The sequence below is a fragment of the Helianthus annuus genome, chromosome 7, assembly GCF_002127325.2.
Source record: "Helianthus annuus cultivar XRQ/B chromosome 7, HanXRQr2.0-SUNRISE, whole genome shotgun sequence".
Lineage (NCBI taxonomy): Eukaryota > Viridiplantae > Streptophyta > Magnoliopsida > Asterales > Asteraceae > Helianthus > Helianthus annuus.
The window spans coordinates 96,102,269-96,108,292 of NC_035439.2; the positions used below are offsets into that span (position 1 = coordinate 96,102,269).

At 38.2% G+C, this 6,024-nt stretch overlaps 1 long non-coding RNA gene across 1 annotated transcript; it reads right to left on the reverse strand.

Moving 5' to 3' along the window:
• Positions 1-1,198: 1,198 nt before the first annotated feature.
• LOC110877326 lies at positions 1,199-3,724 on the reverse strand. The gene is made up of 4 exons (XR_002556956.2): positions 3,048-3,724; positions 2,160-2,964; positions 1,505-1,921; positions 1,199-1,375 (listed from the first exon to the last, which is right to left on the reverse strand). It is a non-coding gene; the product is annotated as an uncharacterized LOC110877326 (long non-coding RNA).
• Between the last annotated feature and the right edge of the window lie 2,300 nt (positions 3,725-6,024).

The window sequence follows — 6,024 nt, forward strand, 5'->3', positions numbered from 1 at the left end:
ACTAAGTGTGGTCTCGAGTCGCAACCGGACTCGCAACATGGTTTCGAGTCATGCTGTTTGTGTTGATCATAGGTGGTTGCGAGTCGCAACCTATGTCGCAACCACGGTTTCGGCTCGTCATGCTAAGGTCTCGAGTCGCAACGGGACTCGCAACCTGTGGTCTCGGCTTGTCATGCTATGGTTGCGAGTCGCAACCAGGTGTTCTCGACTCGCAATTGGTGTCGCAACGTGGAGGTTTCGAGTCGCAACCAGGGGTTCCGACTCCCCAACAGCTGCTGATTCTGCACAGTTGTACTATCCAATAGAATTTGAATGTCATGCAACACAAATATTGTACTATCCACTAAAACATGTTTTGTTGTCTAACAATTCATGTTTTCAGATCAAACAAGCAGAATTTCAAACATTCAACCCATATTCAACAAGTTCTTCATGTTCTTCAAACATTCAAACATACAATAACCCTTTATGCATATTTTTGCATCAACCATAAACATAATCAAAATCACACATATAACATAACACCACAACTCGGTTTTGCTAATCCGATTTCATGACAAGTGCAAGCCGGTTTTTATGAACATTGATTACTTAGTGGTTCAAACTTCATTTAGAGACATGTTAACCGATTTCTTATTATCATACATGTGATATCATCTTTTGTCAACAAATAACAAGAAACATTCATGAACCGATTTTCAACACATATCATTCATGCATAACTCAACAACAACATATTGTCAAACACTTTAACATTCATCAATCCAAGCACAAACACAACATGAACACATTAACACTAAGCCTTAAGAAATACTAACCGGTTGAGGGGTAGGAAAGGTGAACTCCAATGTCGATTTCCAAGCTTGAACCGAAGATCCTAGTGCCAACCGATTGGATCCGAGAATGTGGGAGTGTGCTTGTGTTCTTAGGGTTTTAGTAGGAGAGTGTGTAGAGGAGGGTGAGTGTGGTTGTCCAAAGAGTGGTAAGGTTGACAAGGAGTATGATATATATACTAGTTCCACAAGGTGCACCCTAAAGGGCTTATAAGTCGGCTAAGGGGTTTACGGCCCATTTGGCCCAACCGGCCACTATTCACTCGAGACCTCATGGTCTCGAGTCGGGTCCTTGTCGTCACGAGTTGGTTCTCGGCTCACATAATATACATACATATATACCATACATACAAGCAAGCACATAGTCACATAAAATGTTCACTTATGTCATTACATTAACAAGTTACTAGTCACGAAATGTTTCAAGCAAGTTACATCAAGATACAAGAAAGGTTCTAAATTTCGAGTTGTCACATGTCATTTGTTCCCCATGCTCTTGGTATTCTCCAACTGCAACTGTGCGACCTTTTCCTTTCTACTTCCTGCAAATAAGTAAATAAACGATCATATATCTCAATTATTTTTTTATGGGTGAGTAATATTGCATTCAAATAGTGAGGCATTTAGTGAACAATATGCATTCATTCCTAGTCCAATAGATAAGAACTAACCAATTATATCCAAGAGATGGCCTTCAACTGGTGAATTTGGGAACATCTTCAGTGTTGACTATTTTGCCAGTACACCTAAAGATGGATTCATAAAAAGTAACTTGGGGTACCTTAGGCTAACTTAATAGTTGTCTCTTCATATCACACCCTTTAATACCCTTGCATTGAAAAGTAACTTAAGACACAATTGTTTGAATCACACCCTTTAAATATGACACATACAAATGCATGATTTATATTATTTAGCAAACTAACGCTTCGATTAGAAATGTCTATATGCAGACCGGGTCATGAATCCATCCAAGTTACAACGCCTCTTTTTTCCATATTAAATTTTCATATCGGAAAACGAACACCAAATATTTATAAATCTCTCACTTTATTCCAAATTCTGTATCTGTATATGCTATAATATATCTGCAGGAATACAATAATATTATATCAGATCTTCGCGAATTGCGATACTATATTATTTAATCAGATCTTCACGAATTGGTATACTATGATATTAATCTAATCTTCACGAACCAATTCTGTAATAAACTTTTTTGGTGGATACTTAATTTTGGAATACTATAATATTTTATCAGATCTTGATGAACCGAATTTGAGGCTTTGTAATCGTTGGCCATGTAAAGATCAATTGCACACTCACCGGTTCCGGCCATGCGATCTACCTCGCTTTCTGTTTGTTGTTGCCATCATACATCGACTATGAGCGTTGTCGCCCACCACTGTACATCACCGATACCCACCCTTATTTATCCATCAAGCAAGAATCAACATATTTTGGGCGTTCAAGCGATGCAATGGTTTAATCGTTCCGACCCGATACGACCTCTCGCATAACACCAAATCACAATTGTCGCATAAAGTTAAAATCTTTGCATCTTATACAATGATACTAAACGCATTCATAATCAAGAACCCGCCGCAACGCGCGGGGTGACGCCAACTTGTTATAAACAAAATAGAACAATTAGGCAATGCCAAAATCTAATGCTACCAATAACCCTAATCAATAATCAAAATATCACAACTGTTAAAAGAGAATCGTTTTGGCCGGTTTGGCAGACCCATCCAACCAGCCTTACACACCCAACCCCGCTGGTTCAGTTTACTTTTTCCAAAAAAAACGTACTTATCATATCTACCCAACAAAATAAATAATTTATACCCATTCAAAACACATTAAATTTCATATATACCTACTTCATTAAGTAACAATTACAATGTCCGTATTATATGTTTTTACCTTCGCGTCACACTTCAAACTCTTATAATCTAAATACTTAAATAAAAGAAGGGGATAGATGTCATAACCATGATAATGGGTATATATGATCTTATGCACGCACCACACTGCTAGGCGAGGGGAAGCAAGGCACAACCATCTCCTGCGATTACTTCGAGTCTGGAGACTGTCGGAACTTCTACAACCTCGGAACCTTGCCGGAATACTAAAACGCCAAAATTAGTCTCATTCATTACACCAAGACCCGATCTAACCAATAAGACAACATACAATAGCATCAGAGCTTACCTGAGTTTGGCCGGAAGTTTACCGGAAGACAATTCGAAGGTGTTTGATCTTTAATTTAACCCTACATTTTTTGGATAATCTGTGAGTCTGTGACATTGATGTTGAAGCTTTTGCCGAGACCTTTTTAGCGGTGGCAGTTTCAGGCGTCGGATGTTGACACTCGCCTATGACGGTGACGATGAATGGCGTGCCGGAACCCTATCGAGTTAGGGAAGAAGGCAACCGCCGTGCTCCGCCACCGCCTCTCACTCTCTTCACGTGCACCGTAACCTATTTCTCTCCCTAAGCCCTCTCTCTTCCTGCGTTAAAACAAACCTGGCTAAAAGAATGGGGTGGACAACCCAGGTGTACACGTGGCAAGAAAGAAAAGTATACAGCAAAAAAAATTTTTTAAGGAAATATACAGCACAACTAATTTAAACATAAAACAACATTTATGCTAAACTTACAACATACATATGCACAACCATGTTGCAAAATAATAGTATATAATTTTGTAATTTCGAGTTTATCCTTTTTTATAGTTGCACATAGAGTTAAATTTTGTTTTAAAGGATAAATTTGTTTGTAACTATTGAAGTGCCTCGTTGGCTATTGGTTCTTGCTGCTAGTAGGTTGGCAAGGAATGTTAAGGCTTAGGATTACTTGAACTAGCGTTATTATTTAGTTTGGCATGAGTGTTTTTAGGGTAAGCTTGCAGAGCAACACTCAATTTGACAAGTTTAACATTACTATTAAATGCTTATATATATTGCAAGTTGGTGTTTCGGTTATGCTTTTGAATCCTTAATCTAACAACTAGTATGAATAAATCACTTAAGTCCCCGCTGTCGGAAGTCTAAACCCACCGCCGCCGTCGTTCATAATATGTTTCATTACAGGTTTCAAGATGATATATTTTGTGTTTATGATGGGATAAATTCGAAACTCAAATGAAGAACAAGTGGGTAATTGGTGTTAAGTAATGGGGATCAGATTTAGAGAGAAAGATGGAGGAATCAAGAGATTAGAGAAAGAGAGAGATGAGTAATCTATTTCTTGGAGATGAGTTGGACTTGTATTTTAATGAAAGTTATAATTTATAATTGTTGTCCCATTTTTTAAATTATAAAACACTCTCTCATTAACCACATAATTACGTAATTAGTCTTTTTAATATAAAATGACTTAAATGCCCTTGAATCTAACAGAAAAACTAACATATGTTAGTCTTCATACCCTATTTTGTTACAAAATTGAAATTTGATACCTTAAAATGTGACTTTAAACTATTAGTACCTGATATTGTCATTTCATATCAACCACAAAGACTAACCATGTAATTAACTCTGTCAAACTATTAATTCTCACACTTACTAATTCATTTTCTCTGTTATTTCTGGACAAAACAATAACAATCTTACGTGTCAAACCATTAATTCTCACACTTCCTACTTCATTTTCTCTGTTCTTTATGGACAAAAGTTTCATGCATTCGGAACCAAATTATAGTTGTCACATTTTTCAATCTTCACATATGAGTTTTCTATCACTACTTTGACTATAATTGTTGAAGGGGTATGTTCCTAAATTTTGCGCCGACTATACGAGTCAGCCTCAGGTCGCGCGCGAGACCATACCCATATTAAGCCAATTTAGTAACTTTGTGTAACACCTTGGAAAATTTGTGTCGAATTATATGATGACACGTTTCCAATTAACTCTCCTTTTATGCCACGTTGTTGGACGAAAGGGACTTTTTTTTGTAAATATGTGGAAGGATGTTTGTGGAGGGACCAATTATGTCAACATGCCAATTAATTTGGCCTCTGGGTGACTCTTACGGACCGTATGGCAGGAATAATATTGCAACTGGCAAGCGGTTACGTACCGTAAGCCATTAGTGCTTACGGACCATAAGCAATTCAAAACAGTGGGCGCCTAAAGGTCTTACGGGCCGTAAGCCCAGGACCCTTACAGTCCGTAAGGCAGCTTACTGGCAGTTTTTGTTTGGAGGCCAAGGCTTTCTGCCCTTGTTAGTGCATACATCTGTCGACTTCGTCTTGTATCGAGTCTTTCTCTTAGAATGTTAGATTAGGGCACATTATACAAGATTTCCCGATATGTCCGTATGTGGGAAACTACTATGTTCGTATGTGGGAAACCACTATGTTCGTATGTGGGAAACTACTATGTTCGTATGTGGGAAACCACTAGTTCCGCTTATATGGACATGAGTAGTTCCGCTTATATGGACATGAGAGGTTCCGCTTATATGGACATGAGAGGTTCCGCTTATATGGACATGAGTAGTTCCGCTTATATGGACATGAGAGGTTCCGCTTATATGTACGTGTACATAAAAGCGAAACCACCAACACTATAAATACCACATGAACGAAATCAATTGTAACGTTCTTGTTTTCCATACCGAGGTGCCGCCGGTGTGAGATTTGGTTGTAAACGTTGTTATATCAATCAAAAGTGTGATTTAAGTGAAGATCTAGTTGTTTCTACGTCAGGTACTTGTTTTCCACACCTGTATCTGATCAAAACTCCTCTGATAGACTCGTTCGGGTCAAAATACGATCCTACAAATGGTATCAGAGCTTCAGGAGGAGGAGTTCTACAGAGATTTGCTGGATTTCATCATAAATTCTTACTTCTACACCTTCTTTCATCATTTCAGAGAGTTTTACCAGTCGAAATTTGCTCAAAATTTCACAGACTGTATGTTATTGATCATGGACAAATCCCTGAAAGTTTGAGCTTAAAATTCACACTAAAAATGGTCCAAATTAACCTCCGATTAGGTTTCGCTCTTATGTACATTGTGTAGTTTCGCTCTTGTGAACATAGGAGTTTTGCTCATATGTACATTCAAGACACAAGTTTCGCTCATTGACAACAGGTTTCGCTTATGTGTCACCTCTAAGTGAGTAGTTTCGCTCCAAAGGACCTCCAAGAGAAATAGTTCCGCTTTTGTGTACACTCCTGG